General features: G+C 36.6%; 1 protein-coding gene across 4 annotated transcripts in view; it reads right to left on the bottom strand.

Annotated features, from left to right (window-relative positions):
• PKIA (cAMP-dependent protein kinase inhibitor alpha) overlaps positions 1–17841 on the bottom strand; it is a 96368-nt gene extending 78527 nt beyond the window's left edge. Inside the window, exons 1-2 of one of the 4 annotated variants that reach the window (XM_049700203.1) lie at positions 17679–17839; positions 11161–11228 (exon numbers count right to left, since the gene is read on the bottom strand). The gene's annotated coding sequence lies outside the window, so the exon portion shown is untranslated. Of the gene's footprint in view, positions 1–3334; positions 3415–11160; positions 11229–17678 lie in introns of all 4 variants that reach the window. The other 3 variants (XM_033439860.2, XM_033439857.2, XM_033439859.2) reach the window with 3 other exon arrangements.
• Between the last annotated feature and the right edge of the window lie 468 nt (positions 17842–18309).

The following is an 18309-nucleotide window of genomic DNA, read 5'->3' as shown; positions in this document are numbered from 1 at the left end:
AGAATGATTGAAGCTTAATAGTCATATGTCAATTACCAAGATCAAATTTGTGTGGTACAATGAATTTGCAAAGGTAGACTATCAAATATACTTTATTGTCAAAGGTGGTCTGCCAACCGGCAAGTCATTTCATAAGTTATGCTCTAAAATATATCATTTACTGATACCCAATAGACATCTCAGTATGTCATTAATAGTGCAGAAACTCTAAGCCAGGGACATTTTTGTCTTTATAATTAATTTGAGACGGCAGCTAATAAAAACCAGAATAATAACACTAATAACCTTCAAATTAATTTTGACCCTAAGCTATAGCAATTTCAACAGAAGTTAGTATATTTACATACCAAATTAAAATTCCTAAACTAGTATTACAATTGATGCAGTGTTTTTATGAAATACTACCTGTATAATATTTCATTAAAATAATAAAATGAGAACAATATAGAAATGTCATAAATATTTGTGTCCTAGAAAGGATTTAGAGGGAATTTCTGGTAGTATAAATTAATACATGATTAATCATATTACCTTTATTTATAAAGCATCCAAACATACACATCTGTAATCTTATATGTCTTTACCCTCAAGAGAAATATATTCCAGAATTAATTTTAAAAACACTGCTTTTACTGTGCTTATGTTTTCTAGTTGAGAAGTCTGGGCTTTAAGCATTTTTAAATTATAGAACTACTCAGAACACAGGAGAAAACCAACAATACAACTGATGCCATTTGTTAATATAAACCTTTGTGTAAAAATGTTATGAAACTGGGCTTCCCTGGTGGCGCAGTGGTTGAGAGTCCGCCGATGCAGGGGATACGGGTTCATGCCCCGGTCCAGGACGATCCCACATGGCATGGAGCGGCTGGGCCCGTGAGCCATGGCCGCTGAGCCTGCTCGTCCGGAGCCTGTGCTCCGCAACGTGAGAGGCCACAGCAGTGAGAGGCCCGCGTACCGCAAAAAAAAAAAAAAAAAAAAAAATGAAACTAAGAATGGAAAAATAATAGAATTATTAATAAACAAATGGTTATTTGAAAAAATCTAGTTAATAGTATACTACCTGGGTTATTCTCTTACTTGAAAAAATTACAGTATATTAGGTTGTCCTAATTTGGAACTATGTAACTGCCACTCTCATGTTTCTAGTTTTACTAGAAGAGTGCATTTTTTTGGTATAAATGTAAGGAAAAAAACAAAACAAAACAAAACGAAACTGGAAAGTTCCATAGTGCAGTTTCCTTCCTCCCTTTCTCCAACAGAAAAAATAAGAAATACTGTACCTAACCAACAGATCTGATGATTCCAAAAGGGACAAGTCTCTATTCTGAAATACTGTTCAAGTCAGAACATTCCAAATTAGGATTTTGTGAGACACTGGAAAATTATGGCATGAAAAATAGAAGACTATTTCTAATGCATTATAAAATGTATTCCTCAAAGCAAAAGAGCTAATGGAAGGCCAGAGCACCTAATGGATAAAATATAATCAAATGAAACAGAAGCATGTTCCAAGCTGAAAAGCAACAATATCACTATTCTCACATAATTGGATAGTAGTTATAACCCAATAAGATCAGGTTTAAAAACATTTAAATATATATAAATACACATATGTATAAATAACATATATAGCACCTGAAGTAAATACATATTCGTATTCATATATTAAAGAATCACTTTGAAATTAAAAAAAAAATTAACTATCGAAAAATAAACAGCTAGTGAAAAAATAAGTTTTCTTTGCGAAACTTGACTCTGGAAACAAAGATTCTTCAAATGCTTCTCCAAGAACTTGTCTGTTTATTTTAAATATAATCAAATAAAAAATAAATAAATATAATCAAATATTTGAAATAGAAGGCAAATGTTCATGAAAACAGACATATATACATGCATATATATGCATGTATATATTTACACACATAATTGACTAAATATAATTAATCTATATAATACACATAAAATACAGATCTTCCTTAACTTACTATGGCATTGCATCCTGATAAACCCATCATCAATTGAAAATATCATAAAGTGTAAATGCTTATACTACACCCAATCTACCAACCATCATAGTTTAGCCTAGTCTACATTAAAGGTGCTCAGAACACTCACATTAGCCTAAAGTTGGGCAAAATCATCTAACACAAAGCCTATTTTATAATAATCTGTTGACTATCTCATTTGTTTTATTGAATACTGTACAGAAAGTGAAAACCAGAACTGTTGTTAAACGTGTCAGTTGTGATCCAGTCGCTGAGTGGGAGGCGTGGCTTGCTGCTGCTGCCCAGCATCACAAGAAAGCATCATGCTGCATATCAGTAGTCTGGGAAAAGTATAGTTTCTACTCTAAATTCGAAGTATACTTTGAAAAAATTCAAACTATAGTTTCTACTAAACGAGTATCACATTTGCACCATGGTAAAGTTGAAAAATCGGTAAGTCGAACCATTGTAATTCGAGGAATGTCTGTATATAAATGTTTGTACAATATATGTGTATACGTGTATGCACATGTATATTTAAAACAGGAATTTAGACTGTTTGCTACGTCTCATCTTAGAAGCGGATTATGCCCAAAATCTATGCCTCAAGCCTTTGGTGAATAGCTAATGAATTCAGTATTCAAACAGGGATTAAAAATATTGATTTGGAAATTCAGGACAAACTTACCACTAAAAATGTTTTACACTTTTTACTGAAAAGTGCATAGTTAGGTACACATGATTAGACTCTACCAACTGAAATAAATCATTGCCGATTTGGCTAGAGTTGTTGATCACCACAAAATTCTCTCTTGTGGACAACTATGGCTTACATATTAAATGGAAGGCTTTAGGCAGTTTTTGTACTTGTTTCCTTAGACCTAAATTGTCCACATAATGATAAAAAGTCAAATAAGAAAAAAATGTAAAATTATGTGCTTTTTAAGCCCAACAAAATTGTTATCATACTAAAGCTCGTCTGTGTACTAACAGTGCAGTTTTTATAGGCAGGTGTTTCTGGTACTAAAGTTTTCACGTTAATTGAGGCTCTATTTTTGATTTCAGTTTAAAGGTGTTGCTAGTGATTGTATCTACTCAGTAGTGCACATTTATGAATAAGACTCTGAATATTAAAATTCTTACATGTACTCTCTAAATTCATTGAGATTCAGTAAAATAGAAAGATATATACCAAGAAGATTCCTTTGTATATGATGTACAATGGAGTAACAGATTAATTTTCCTTTTTGGACAACTTAATGATATTGATTAACATTAAAAAACTTCAACAGTTACATATTAAAAAAAAAAGATTGGGGTACAAGGCAGATAATTAGTAGTATTACCTTTAAAGGCTTTTGTTAGAGGAAGTGAATGTTAACAACTCTTTATAAATTAAAGTTGCCCTCTCCCAGGAACTTCAACACTGTATCAGAAAAAAGTAAAATAAAATTGTCAACTACTGCTTTTAAGAAAGGGAACAATTCCCATTTTCTATAACATTACTTCTGAAATCAACACCCTTATTCAACAACCTTGATATCATTTCTGATAATGAGTCAGTGAAAAGAGTGATTAGACAAATGGTACAATTCAGAAAGAAAATAAGATGCCAACTGAGTTTTCCCAGGTCATCCAATCAACTCCTTGCAGAGTTAAAAATAGAAGCTAAGACTAATTCCCACAGCTACTGCCAGATCGGAGCCTGACAACTTTGCATTGTGGTAGCTTCAACCTCTCCTGCTACTGGGATTATCTGCATTGAGATGTCTTCCTATGAGGTTCAGTCATTTCAAGGTTTGGTTTAAAATGGAGAGGGGTAGGAAAAGGTTCATAATTTTAGGGAAAATCTGTGGTATTGAGATCTCATTGTAAACTGCTCACGAGAATTAGAAAGATAAAAATTGGAAATATTTACTAACCCTTACTATGTCTCAAACACTGCAGTAAGTTCCCTTTTATGTTATCTTCTTTCATCTTCGCAACAACCCTGTGATTTTCCTGTTTTAAATATCCAGAAACAATTCACAGTGGTTAAGTAACTTACCCTAAGTCATAGAGATAGAAAACAATAGAGGTAGGATTCAAACTAGGTGAGGTTCAAAGTTCAAATTCACTTCCTGAAAAACATGATTAGAACATAAATGGTAGCCAAAACTCCCCAAAATAAATTTAAAAATTAAAAGAAAGAGAGAAAGGAGGGGAGGAGGGCCTAGTGATCTGCATACCTTAAAAATAATGTTTAGAACTTTTTGATTGATCTTAAAAATGACCAAAAGCTAGCTGCCTGAGAGCTTTAAGAATAAAATTATTAACAAACTAAACAAAAAACATTGATTTTTATATTCACTCATTTTGAGATCAACCCAATTGCTTTCCTTTCATGACACTGTACTGCCATTTTATTTAATTTTCTATTATACTTATTAAGGGATAATTTAAAGACAAGTATTTTGCCTAACAGGTTAATGATTATTTTTTCTTCTAAACGATGACCAAGATGCCAATCCTCCTCCCCTTATTCAATGGACTAATTAGTGTCAGATCATTTTAGTGTCATATTTAATTTTTGTGGTGAAATAATGATTTCACAAACCGTGTGAAGATGTTACACATCCACTATAACATGCATGCAGGTGGAAAAAATTTTCAACTGATGTAGAGTTTGCTTTCTCTATGATTGTATTCTTCACAATCAATGAGAGAAAAAGACATAGAGATAAAAGAACTGTTGACTAATATTTTCTTATTAAAATCTGTATCTTGGGCTTCCCTGGTGGTGCAGTGGTTAAGAATCCGCCTGCCAATGCAGGAGACACGAGTTTGAACCCTGGTTTGGGAAGATCCCACATGCCGCAAAACAACTAAGCCTATGCGCCACAACTACTGAGCCTGCGCTCTACAGCCCGTGAGCTACAACTACTGAGCCCCTGTGCCACAACAACTGAAACCGGCATGCCCTAGAGCCCGTGCTCTGCAAAAAGAGAAGCCACTGCAATGAGAAGCCCGCGCGCCACAACGAAGAGTAGCCCCCACTCCCTGCAACTAGACAAAGCCCATGCACAGCAACAAAGAACCAACGCCGCCAGAAATAAATAAATTACTTTAAAAAATAAATAAAATCTGTATCTTGCATTTTCAATTTTCTAAAAGTTCAAATCCATTGTGGTTGAAAAAAGAAGAGTAATGTCATATGTTTCTTGTCCTGGGTAAATGGACTGTGCTTGGTGAGTGTCTTTTTTTTTTTTTTTTAATTGCCAAATCTTTTTTTATTTTATTTATTTATTTATTTATTTATTATTTATTTAAAACGGTGTGTTAGTTTCTGCTTTATAACAAAGTGAATCAGTTATACATATACATATGTTCTCATATCTCTTCCCTCTTGCGTCTCCCTCCTTCCCACCCTCCCTATCCCACCCCTCTAGTTGGTCACAAAGCACCGAGCTGATCTCCCTGTGCTATGCGGCTTCTTCCCACTAGCTATTTTACGTTTGGTAGTGTATATATGTCCATGCCACTCTCTCACTTTGTCACGGCTTACCCTACCCCCTCCCCATATCCTCAAGTCCATTCTCTAATAGGTCTTTATTCCCGTCTTACCCCTAGGTTCTTCATGACATTTTTTTTTTCTTAGATTCCATATATATGTGTTAGCATACGGTATTTGTCTTTCTCTTTCTGACTTACTGGTTGAGTGTCTTGAACTGCTCAAACTTTAAGGTCCGTCACCTCTAATTTCCACCTTACCAAAACCTCAGACAAGAAAGGGTAGTGCCATCCATAATTCATTCCCATCACACCTACAAAAATAATCACAAGGAACTTGTGTAGAATACCAATTCTTTTGTATTAGGAAGGCAGTTTTCAAAATTAAATGGTATTGGTTCATTTGGTTGTTTAATTAATATCTTGCAAATGCCTATAATAAAGCCAAATACCAAACTGACCATTTAAGTTGCAGAAATTTTTATGTTCTTGATATTTTACTATTTTAAAGTAACAGTTTACATTTGCGTGCTTACCATAATATATGATACCAATAAGCTCCCTAGAAATCTAAACATTTATAAAATACACCAAATGCTACTGTCTCATGTCTTGCTTTGCAATCCTGGATTGCTTTCTAATATGGAGATGATGTAAGAAATATAATCTAGATATCTCTTCTACAGGATCACCAGCCATTTCTCAACTAACTTTTATCAGTGGAGACTCTCAGTACATACATATTTATTTATTATAAAACTCTTCGGTACTGATCATTAGGTAATTCTGGTAAATGTGGGCGCGTAATAATAGTTAAGAATGTCAGCCCCATTTCATTTCAGCTTGATCCACTGCAGGAAAGCACAAATTAGATGAAAGCAATTTCCCCAAGAACAACTCACTTCCTTGAGATGAGAGATAAACTTGGATGAACAATGATTTGTCACAATTTATTTTTGAGGGTAGTGGTTTAAAAAAAGTGCTAATGTAATCTTTTCAGAATGAATCCTTTTAAAAATGCATTAATTCTCCAGTGAATATAGCTTATAATTAAAAACCTATACATATAATTTTACTTTTCAAAATTTTTACATATGACCATATATAACAAATATTGAAATCTTAAAATCTTCGTAATCTTTAAAATTTGATGGCCTTTAAATCTGAATTTGGATTTGGTGAGTCTGACGGATTATTCTTAGTGACTCTATTGGGTACCACCAATTCAGATTCAACATTATTTCTACAAGTCTCAGAAGCATTAAGTTTTGTCAGTGGATAGAGGGTATTAGCATCCTGGTTGTTTTTCACTACATTGAGATTACCAGAGAACCTGAGTGTGAAAGATCATGGAGAGGAGTGTAAGAAATGGCACTAAAGGTATCATTGACTTCTCTCTATTTACTCAGATTCTGCAGTATACAACAGAAGGAACAAAGCAGGTTGTGTTGCTGCTACTGTTGCAATGACCAAGGATCCTCAGTCTCATAGCCATCGCAGTCCATTGTTTAAGATGTGAGCTTGTTGTTGCTTATTCAGGCAAAAGTCAGAATGCTTATTTGTTTTATGTCTGTTTTTTAATGAGGGTTTGATTAGACAGCAATAAAGATAAAAGTAAATAGGAGAAATGTTTATTAATAGGTCCCTCCATCCCTATCAACCAAAGAAAAGGCATACCTTAAAATATTGTTGTGAAAGGTCTAGGGTGTGTCTGTCTGTGTTATTGCAACCCTTCACCTTTAAGTAGCTTTTCAAAACTATGTTATAAACATGTTGCTTCATCCTTGCCCTTTTAGCCTGTTAATGTCTAACTTAAGTAAAGCAGGTTGCAATCCCCAGCAAGTTATCTGTTTCTCCTTTCTTGGACCATGCAAATCAAAACAGTCTTCTTCTAAGGAGGGTAGTGAAAAGTTTTGCCAATTGTGTTCATACTTCAGCTATTCCAACATTCTTTAGTTTAGCTTAAATGAGACATTCTCATCTTTGGGCTTTAATTATCCTGTTTCAAAATAAATTTTAAAAGATACTCTAAAGAGAAACTAAGATTAAAAAAAACAACAAAATAAAATATTTACCACAATGCAGGTACATAAATATGAACTAAAAATAGTTTTAGATTAAAAATTAATCTTTTTATTTTAAAAATTAATCTAATTAAAATTTTAGATTAGGCTGGATAGAAATGATCCATTGCTGAAGCTTAAAAAAAACTAGCTATAAATGTTACTAGTTTTCTACACTGTTGTTACAAGACTTGACTGACATCCGTGATGTATTCTGTAATATTTTTGAAATGATGAAATGTGTGATCCAGAGACTTGAAATATTTCAAGACTTGTGTATAGGAATTTTCTTCCATGAACTAGAAATGAAAAAAGTGAGAATGTTTCCTTGCTCAAATCACATTAAATAGATTCCCTTATATTACTTGCATTCATTTTTAAGATAGTTATAAATGGTTACATAAAATATAGGAATACTATCTGTTGAAGAAGTTTATGGTTTTTATAGTCAATGTATGTATTCAAATTATAAATGTTTCTGCATAATCTCTGACCCAACAATACCATTCCATGCCACTCCAAGAATTCTTGCATCAAAAGTAAAAGCTCCAGCACATAAAGACATGAACCTCTATGTCCATTACCACATTTCTTGAAATCATAAAACTGTTTGGAACTTAATAAATGTTTATCAGTGGGTTTTGGCTGAATTGAAATTATGGCTCACTCATAGTACACATTACTGGGCATCTACTAAAGGTAATATGGTAGTGATATATGCTAGATATCATTAATATAATAGAAACACAATGTACTAAAAGTGTTTTGCAACTAAAACTCACTATACATTGTATGCCTTTAAAAAGGAATGAAATGCTGATACATGCTATAACATGGATGGACTTTGAAAACATTACGTTAAGTGAAAGAAACCAGACACAAAAGGACAAATATTGTATGATTCCACTTATATGAGGTAGTTAGAATAGGTAAATTATAAACCCAGAAAATAGAATAGAGTTAACCAGAGGCTAAGGGGAGGGGAGAAATAAGGGGTTATTGTTTAGTGAGTACAGTTTCTGTTTGGGATAATAAGAAAGGTCTTAAAATGGATAATGGTAATGGTTGCTCAACATTGTGAAGGTACTTAATACCAATAAATGATACACTTAAAAATGGTTAAAATGGTAAATTTTACATTATGGGACATTTTACCAAAATTAAAAATATACTATAAAATAAATTAAAAATTTACCTCATACTAGGCGTATTATGAAGTTTGCATAAAATTGCACTTATTTTAGGAGCTTATATGGTTATTATCATATTTGGGGACATGTAAAGAAAGCAACAGCTTAAGTAGTCATCTTGAGTTCTTTCTCTCCATCTTTCCAACCCGGTTTTTTCTAGATTAATGGTTTTGCCATGCCTCTCTTTGAATACTAGCATCAGTAGGAATGCTAGCTAGTACTGGTTTCCTTAAGTATCAGCTAAAAATTTTAATGTATTTTTATGCTGGTAATTGTTTTAGAACCTGGGAGGGATGTCATTGTTTTCTTAACTTGGCAAAAGCAAATATATTACTGTAGACAGCATTACTAGAAAGAAATAGTAACTTTGAAGTAGACATATGTCCATCCTAAGAAAACTGAATATATTTCAAAGTAGACCACACCACTCAACTGCTGGCAATGTTCTTCTACATACTTGGCAGTATAGTACTCTAAGTCTGAGAACTGTTTCTTTTTTGTAAAAATGGTTTTGATTGGAAAACCCTGAATAAATCATTTGGAATGTGTAACGTTTAGAGCTCCTTCTGGGATTCCTTTTCCATGAATCAAAGTTCTTTGATTCACTCTTCTCCTTGGCACTTGCTTCCTAGTCATCTCAGCAGCCTTTGTGCCAGTGCTAATGAAGAGCTCCCATTTTAGGTCCAAAAGCAGGGAGAACAATAAAAGGAGAACCTCATTTCAAGTACCAGAAATGTCTGGGCTATAAAGGACACACATATTGTCAAAGTAAGCCCAGAGTGGGGTGACATCACCAAGGTCATTCCTGGCTCCGCGCCCCCCCCCGAGGAGGAACAACTAACAATTATTTGGAAACAGGACACTATTTGAGAGGATCCTAGAACATGGAGGTGAGGCTGAAGCACCCCCGTGCACCACAGAGACCAAGACAGACTGCATTAGAAGGGTGAGAGAAGGAGCTACACATTGATCACATTGCCCCTACCCCAGGCCAGGGGAGAACCATGGGTGAGGTCTCCCATGAATCTCTGGTTCCTCCAGTAGGAGAAGAGAACTGGGGGACAGCAAGCACCACCACTAGCATTGGGGTTGCTTTGTGGGAGCCACTGCTCTAATCTGCTCCACTGGGATTGCAGGGGAATCTGCAGAGTTTGACCACTAAAAGTTGGACTGTGATGAAGGGGGAAGGGGCATGCAACAGCCAGCACATGGATTGTGACAGATGGAATTCATACTTGCAGTGCCCAAGTAGTGATCACAACTGGCATCTTTGCTTATCTACAGAGCCAGGTTGGTGGGGCACTACAACCAGGGAACTCAGCAGGGTACAGATCCACCTGATACGCATCTGGCCCTTGAGCCTGGTTTACCCATACCCAGGGAAAGAGCAGAGTCACAGCCCACCCACTGTGGAGAGTGTCTTCTGGCCATCTGACCAAAAGGACTGGCAATAAATCCTGGAAGCTATTTGGCCCAGTCGTGCTCCAGCCGCTCCAGCCAAGAGGCAGGCAGCCAGAGCTCATCACTGGCTCTGGTACAAAAAAGAGCCAGTACCAGGTGTGGAGGGATCCTGTATCATGCACAGGCAGGGAGATTAATTCATATCCAAGGCTGAGAGTAGCTCCCAGCTCCTCCCAACTGGGGAGGCTGTTTGAGAAATTAAGAGTAGCCTGCAGTGGCCCGTCCTTATCCCACCCAGGCAAAGGAACTGGGACTAGCCCCATCCCATCTGCTGTGGATGTGCTGTGGCCCATCTGACTAGAAGGATTGGTGACAACTCCTAGAAACTGTGTGGCCCAGCAGTGCTCAAGCCTAGAGAAGGGTAGGCAGAGCTGATAGTCTGCAAAGCAAAGCCAGTGGCCTTGTTCAGACACAGAACGTGGGGTGTGGATCAGCTTGAGTTAAGACAACAAAGAGCTTTACTGGCTTTAGAGCTGCTTCTCCTGCTGCACTCAGGCAGGAAATCTAATTCATAGCCCTACTCATCACTGAATACAGCCTTCAGCATGTCCAACTGGGGAACCTAACCAGAGAGCATGGGAAGCTGTACAGCCATTAAACAGCCCTAGATACAGTGGCACTTGAACAGACAGCACAGCCTGTGGCCTCCCCCATCCGCAGGGCAAAACCAGTGTCCTCACCTGACCAGGGAATTAAGTGCACACTCTGGCCTGATTTGGGTTCCCAAACAATGAACTATACAGGCTCTGGGTCCTGTCCAGAGCCAGGTCCTATACAGGCTCTGATTCTCTGCCACGAAACTAATTCCTAGCCCTATCTACTACTACTACTGAATATAATACCCAGTAAAGTCTGGAGGAAGAGCCCAATTACTCAAATATGCGGATACCAATGTAAGGAATCAAGGATCACAAAAATTAGGCAAATATGACACCACCAAAGGAAAGTCATAAAACTCCAATAACTGACCTTAAAAAAATGAAGATCTGTGAACTGTCAAAGAATTCAGAATAATCCTCCTAAGGAAGTTTAGTGAACTACAAGAAAGCACAGACAACTAAGTGAAATTAGGAAAACAATGCATGAACAAGACAAGAAGTTTGACAAGGAAATAGCAACATCAAAAAAACAGGAACACTAGATTTTAAAAATACAATAACTGAACTGAAGAATTCAATAGAAAGTTTCAAAGGTGGATTCGACCATGCAGAAGAAAGAATCAGCAAACTGGAGGACAGGACATTAGAAATTACCCAGTGAAAGGAACAAAAAGGAAAAGAATTAAAAGAGTGAAGAAAGCCTATGGAAATTATGGGACACAATAAACTAAACAATGTTCATGTTATGGGAATTCCAGAAGAAGAAAAGAGAGAGAGAAAGGGGAAAAAAGTATATTTAAAGCAATAATGGATGAAACCTTCCCAAACCTAGGATGAGAAATGGACATCCAGATCCGTGAAGCCCAATCAAGCCCAAATAGGTTGAACTCAAATAGGGCTACACTGAGACACATTGCAATTAAATCATCAAAAGTCAAAAACAAAGAAAGAATTTTAAGACCAGCAAGAGAAAAGAGAGAAGTTACATACAAGGGAACCCTGGGATAATTGGATATTCACATGTAAAAGAATGAAATTGGACCAATATCTTATACCACTCACAAAACTAACTTGAATTGGATTAAAGACTCAAATGTAAGACCTGAAACTATGCAACTGCCAGAAGAAAACATAGGAATAAAGCTCATTACATGGGTTTGGTAATGACTTTTTGGATATGACACTGAAAACACAAACGACAAAATAAAAAATAAACAAATGGAACTACATCAAACTAAAAAGCTTCTGCACAGCAAAGAAAAACAAAAACCAAAAAAAAATCAACAAAGTGATTGAAAAGACAAACTATAGAATGGGAAAAAAATATTTGTAAACCATATATCTGATAAGGGTTAATGTCCAAAATAAATTAAAAATTCATACAAATAAATAGCAAAAAAAAAATTACCCAATTAAAAAATGAGCAAAGGACCTGAATAGACATTTCTCCAAAGAAGACACACAAAAAGCCAACAGGTACATGAAAAGATGCTCAATACCACTAGTCATCAGGGAAATGCACATTAAAACCACACTGAGATATTACCTCACACCTGTTAGAATAGTCATCCTGTTCTCCAACAGTCAGTGGAGAAAAAGGAACCCTTGTGCTGTTGGTGGGATTGTAAATTGGTAAAGCCAGTATGGAAAACAGTATGGAGGATCCTCAAAGATTAAGACTAGAACTACATATATCTAGCAACTCCAATTCTGGGAATATACCCAAAGAAAATGAAAACACTAACTCAAAAAGATATCTGCACCCCCATGTTCATAGCAGCATTATTTATAATAGCCAAGACATGGAAACAACCTAAGTGCCCATTGATGGACAAATGGGTAAAGAGGTTGTTTTATATATTTATAGATATATACATATCATATGTATGTACACACACACACTGAAATATTATTCATCTATAAGAAAACAAAGAAATGCTACCATTTGAGACAACAGAAATGGACCTTGAAGGCTTTATGCTAAGTTAAATAAGTCAGAGAAAGAAAGACAAAACTATATGATCTCACTTATATGTGGAACCTAAAAAAAAGAGAAAACAATCATAGAAAAAGAGATCAGACCTGTGGTTACAGGAGACAGAGGGTCAGCGGAGGGGAAGTTGGAGGAAGATGGTCAAAGGTACAAGCTTCCAATTGTAAGATAAATACATACTATGGACATAATGTACAACACGATGACTATAACTAACACTGACGTGTGATATATAGAAAAATCATTAAGAATAAATTCTAAGCATTCTCTTCACAAAAAAGTATTATTTGATCTCATTTATATAAATTTCTATGTTTGTGTGAGAGAGAAGGACAGAATACAAAAATGCAAAAAGAAAAGTTGTAAAGTACGAAGCTGCTTAGGTTTATATCTCAATCTATAACATAACAATTTGTTTAATTTTAATAGGTACAAAAATAAATATTAAGCATAGAACAAGGAAAAAGAAAAACTGTGCCCAGTGTAGATGTCCTTAAAGCATTTGCAAAGGAGGGCTTTATTAGGTCCGTAATCACCTGCAATTACAGGCAAAATTCTATGTGTGTGTGTTGTGTATGTACTTGGGGAGTGGATGCATAGCCTTTATTGAATTATTAAAGGGGATGTTATGACCCAAAAGTTTAAAAAGCACTGGAAAGCCTTTTCACAAAACAATTTTAAACTACTCTGATTATGTTTTTATAGTTTTCCTTCACTCGTTAACACTTCAAAGAACAGGATGTTAATGTGGAAAGAATCTCTGCCATTTAGGTAAGATATCTGAGTCTCAGTGTAAAATTAGCATATAGTAGAAGGATGAAATTATATACCATAGATGAAAGTACCTCGCAGAGTGCTTTAAAACTAGTACTTATTTATGCAAGACATCTTCCCCTGCTTACTTATTTTCAGTAGAACGAAAGCATACTGAAAGCTGGTACAATGTCTTCTTTAAAGTTTTGTTTTGTAATGCTTACTATGCTGTTTGATGCGGATGAGCCAATATCCACTTAAGGGCATGTAAGCTCACAATAACTTCTGTTGAATATAACTGTTTGAATGTACTTTCACTATATTATTATATAGGGATTTTAAACTAAAATGTACTTGCACACATTATTTAGAGCCTAACTTGGATATTAGAGTAGGTGGGTATATACCCCTGGAAAATAATAGCTAATTTCTTCACTAAAATCAAATTGCTGAACATCTACTTTGCATATACATAGCTAAGCACTGTATTATGAGTTGCAGGTAATAAAAAGTTGTTAGTCAAAGACTCTGCTCTCTAGGGTTATTTTAGAACAGCAAATCATGTTCAAACTAAAGGACAGACCAAAATAGAAAGTGCCATAGGAATTTAGACAAGGGAGAAACACATCTGAAATGAGAAAGAAGGTGGGTATGGGGAAGGGTTCATGGAAGAGGCAGTGTATGATGTGAGCAAGGTTTCAACGTGTAGCAGGGTGAGTGAAAGGAACAAATGAAGACATATAGTCGTGATATCATGAGGCACAAACTACAAATAAATATCACTTGTTCTAGGCTGGTCATGAGGCAATTTAAGGGGATTAGTGAGAAACTAGATAAAGAGATATCTCTTTATATATTATTTATTAATAGTACTTTTGAACACAAGTATTTAATTTAAAAAAAAGAAAAATATGGGGATAGGAGATTAGGAGGTACAAACTATTATTATAAAATGAGCTATAAGGATATATTGCATAGCACAGAAAATATAGCCAATATTTTATAATAACTATAAATGGAGTATATGACTATAACCTTTAAAAATTGTGTCACTATATTTTACACCTGTAACTTATATAATATTACACATCAACTATACTTCAATTAAAAATGCTATTTTAGTGAATAAAACACTAAGCAGTAAAATTTTAAAAAAAGAACTTAGAAGAGAACTTAAAAATAAAGACCGAAAGAACAGGTTGAAACAGCGCAGAAATCTGGCAATTAAGAGGCCATTGATAACTTTCAAAACAGCACTTTTTCTACCCATTCTCAGTGGAGGCAAAACCTTATTAATCCTACTATTTCTTTTTCTGTTTTTCAAAATCTCAGGATAAGTCTGTTTCAATTGTAGCTAATGACAGTAATGCAGCACCAGAAAATGCCTTTTGTAAGGAGAGGGCAACTTTGAATCCTAAATCGGTACTCAAGTCTTAAATGACTGATAACACTGTCCACCCACCAGACTAAATGGTTTTTTTTTACGTGATTGGAAAGCAACAGATAGATTTCAATTCTATTTTGTCAAATCTACAAAATAGTTCCTACAGTTCATTTAGCATCTAATAGCGTACATCCTTCTATTTGGTATTACTCCTCCTTAACACGGGGCAATTAATTTTTCCTTTCTCTGGGAAACGTTTTTAAAAAAGGAAATACAGTCAAAAATCAGTTTCAGTTAGGAAATCATACAACTATTTCTACCTAGGGCTTTGAATTTAGAAACTTTCCTCAGAAATTGTTTAAATAAAACGAAGTCCAAATTCAGAAATACCTTAAATTTAATTATCTTAGTTGCACTAAAATAACAAATTATATTTTCTATCTTGTTTTCTTTCTTCCCCAGAAGATTTCTCCAACCCTAATCCATAACTTAATGCATTCATCTCACCTATAAAATCACTGGCAGGTATGATGCCAGCTTTGGCGGCTCCAGTCCCCTAATCCTGACCCATTTCTTGCCAAAGAATTCCGTTTCTTCAGAAACCAAGTAACAGACATTTCAATTTCTAACCATCATTAGCATATTTTCATGTACTAATACTCAACATAAAAACACCTTTTAAAATTACAGAAATTTTTACTTAAGATCAATTGCACTAACCTGTATTTCATAAACCTTGGGCTACTTTCTTAAAAATGAATTATTATTTTAATATGTTTTTCACTTCTTATTCAGAATAATTATTCATATAATTAAATATTTTACAATTAGGTAAGAAAGGTGGAAAATAGTTTTGCTATTCTTGTTCTTTGTTCTCTCTTCTAGTTGGTGTGCCTGAGTCAAAATTTTACAACACTGAAAATTTAATATTTCAAACCCAAACCACATTTAAAGATAATAATAACAGCAAGCCAAAAAAATCTTGGTCCAGAGGTTTGCATGGTCTGGGGAACAGTTCTTTGAGTGGGCCATTTGGAGTGGGATTTGCCCACCCCCCTCCACTCCTTCTGCCTCATATACTGAAGATAGAGACAAAGAAACCAACTCAAATCTTTCCAAAGTGTATTTATAAATAGAGAATTTGTAATCAGAAAAACAATAATGATATATAATAGAAGTAACATGATTTTTCAGAACCAGTATCTTGTTCTAAAAGCAATATTTAAAAAAGAAGGTGAGAAGGTTAGCTATAAACCCTGGCCCTCTTTTTCATTGATCTCCTATTTAACTTGTTAAAATAAAACCCATGGCCTTTTGAGTCAAACTGTCTCTTTAATTTCAGATTTAAAGATAACAAATCTCTTTTTAAATGGAATATTGGCACACAGACACCACACAGTCTGGCTTATTGCAACTGTTCTCTGTTGGTGAAGTGGCACATTTGCAATCCCCACCATAGCAATCTTCACCATTTCACAGAATAACATTCAATGGTACATACCTAGGTGGGCAACAAGAATGGGCACTTGAGCTCAGCAGCAAGGCGTTTGTGGGGAAATCCTAGGTCAGAACCCCTAAAAGGGGAGACTAACTTGAGGATGCCCAAATAACCTGAGGTTTACCTTGGCCACCTCCCCTGGCTTTCTGACTGTCTGTGGGAAAAGCCTCTCTGGAAACTCTTTTGAGGTTATTGGGGGAATCCTAGGACAAACACACTGCTTGCTTTTGCAGGAGGACTTGCCCCATACCCTACCCAGCTAGGTGTCTCACAACCTAGCTGGACTAAAAAAGCTTCCAGAAAAACGGGATAGACTAACATTCGCATTTCTACTTCCACCTATTCTTATGCACATGGAGCAAAATATGTAGGTATATCCCTCTTTCTCACACCCCAACTGATTCTGCTGTCCTCGAAACCCATCTGGTAGCTGCAGTGACTACAATGAAGGGAGTTATCGGAAACCATGTTGGTACTGGGCTTAAAGGATTTTTCATGCCATGCATTTTGGGGAAGGACATAGATAATAGTCCAAACGTGGTATAAGGCAATGCCCTTTCTGGGTCCTTGAAAAATCAGTCACGGAACAGAGGTGGTGGACAGGAGCTGACAAGAGCTGGCTTGTTAATGGGCACAGCATCCCCGGGGTGGGGGGAGAAATCAATGAAATGATTGACAAGAGAAGATGGTAAATGAAGGGAGAAGTGGGGACAAGTGCTGCTGAACTCCAGGAGGTAAGTTTCTCCTCTAATTTGAGATTCTTTCTAAAGGTTCAGTATTGAAGTGGGTGTTTGACGTTGAAACGTGCAGACCCATTCTAACTGGAAAGGGAGAAGACTGAGGAAGGCAAAAGGAGAGGGAAGATTTCCGATTACTTCTCCAGGCTGCTGACAAGAACCTGCTGCTCGCAAACCAGAAATTAACCAAGCGAAGGTTGAAGGTAGCAACGTAAAAGTGCAACTCAAATTATTTTACATTCTGAATCCTCTTCAATATCTAAGCGAGTGTGGCATAGCAATGGTTGATTATTTTAAGATTACAGAGGCTGACCGCCTTCTTTGTTTGCCCAGTAACACCGCTCCTCCAATAATCTCGAGCACTTGGCTGATTAACATTTCAATTCCAGTTGTTGCTCCTTTTCCCATTGCAGAAGGCGGCAGGGATATTCCCCGTCTTCCCTCTGTATTACAAAACCCATTACTAACCAAGCAGAAAGCACCGCGCAGTGTAGCCGAGGCTAATAATAGCCGGGCTGCTTACCTTCTCCGGAGGGATCGAATCAGCGCATGTCCCCGGCGCCGGCTGCCCCGGGGCCGCAGTGCCGCCGCGCCGGGTCTGTGCGTGGTCAGCTCGGCCGGCCCCCACCCCACCTGCCAGCTGCAGCAGCTGCTCCCGCCGCCGAGCTCCGGCCGCATGAAGTCATCCCCCGCGCCGGGCCGGATCGCCACATTCCGCGCCAGCCGCGGGGGGAGAGGGACCTCTCCCGGCTGCGGGGACCGGCTCCTGGAAACTGCGCTCAATGATCGCTACCCTTCCCGGTTGTAGGGTTATTTTCTAGGAATGCTTTTACAGAAGAAGCGTCGCCGGCTGGTGGACCGAGACAGAAGAGCCAGAGTGACTTTCTCTGCATAGCTCCTTTCCTCTGAGCGCTCCCCTGTCACTCCCGCGGCATGGACAGCTCCATTCCGCTGTGTGGGTTTTCCACCCTCTTCATCTTCCTTATCTGTATTGTTCATTTCGCTGAATTTGAGAGTGGGATTAGCTTTTAAAATATCATTCAAACACTCCGAAAATATTTTAAATTGGCGACTAGTTTTTCTAAGCCCCTTGTAGCAAGCTCCACTTTCCCCCAACACACGCGCACACACACACACACACACAGTTACTCGCA

The sequence above is a fragment of the Orcinus orca genome, chromosome 17, assembly GCF_937001465.1.
Source record: "Orcinus orca chromosome 17, mOrcOrc1.1, whole genome shotgun sequence".
Taxonomy (NCBI): domain Eukaryota; kingdom Metazoa; phylum Chordata; class Mammalia; order Artiodactyla; family Delphinidae; genus Orcinus; species Orcinus orca.
Note: the sequence above shows the minus strand (reverse complement) of the source record. Positions and strands in the feature narration are given on the sequence as shown.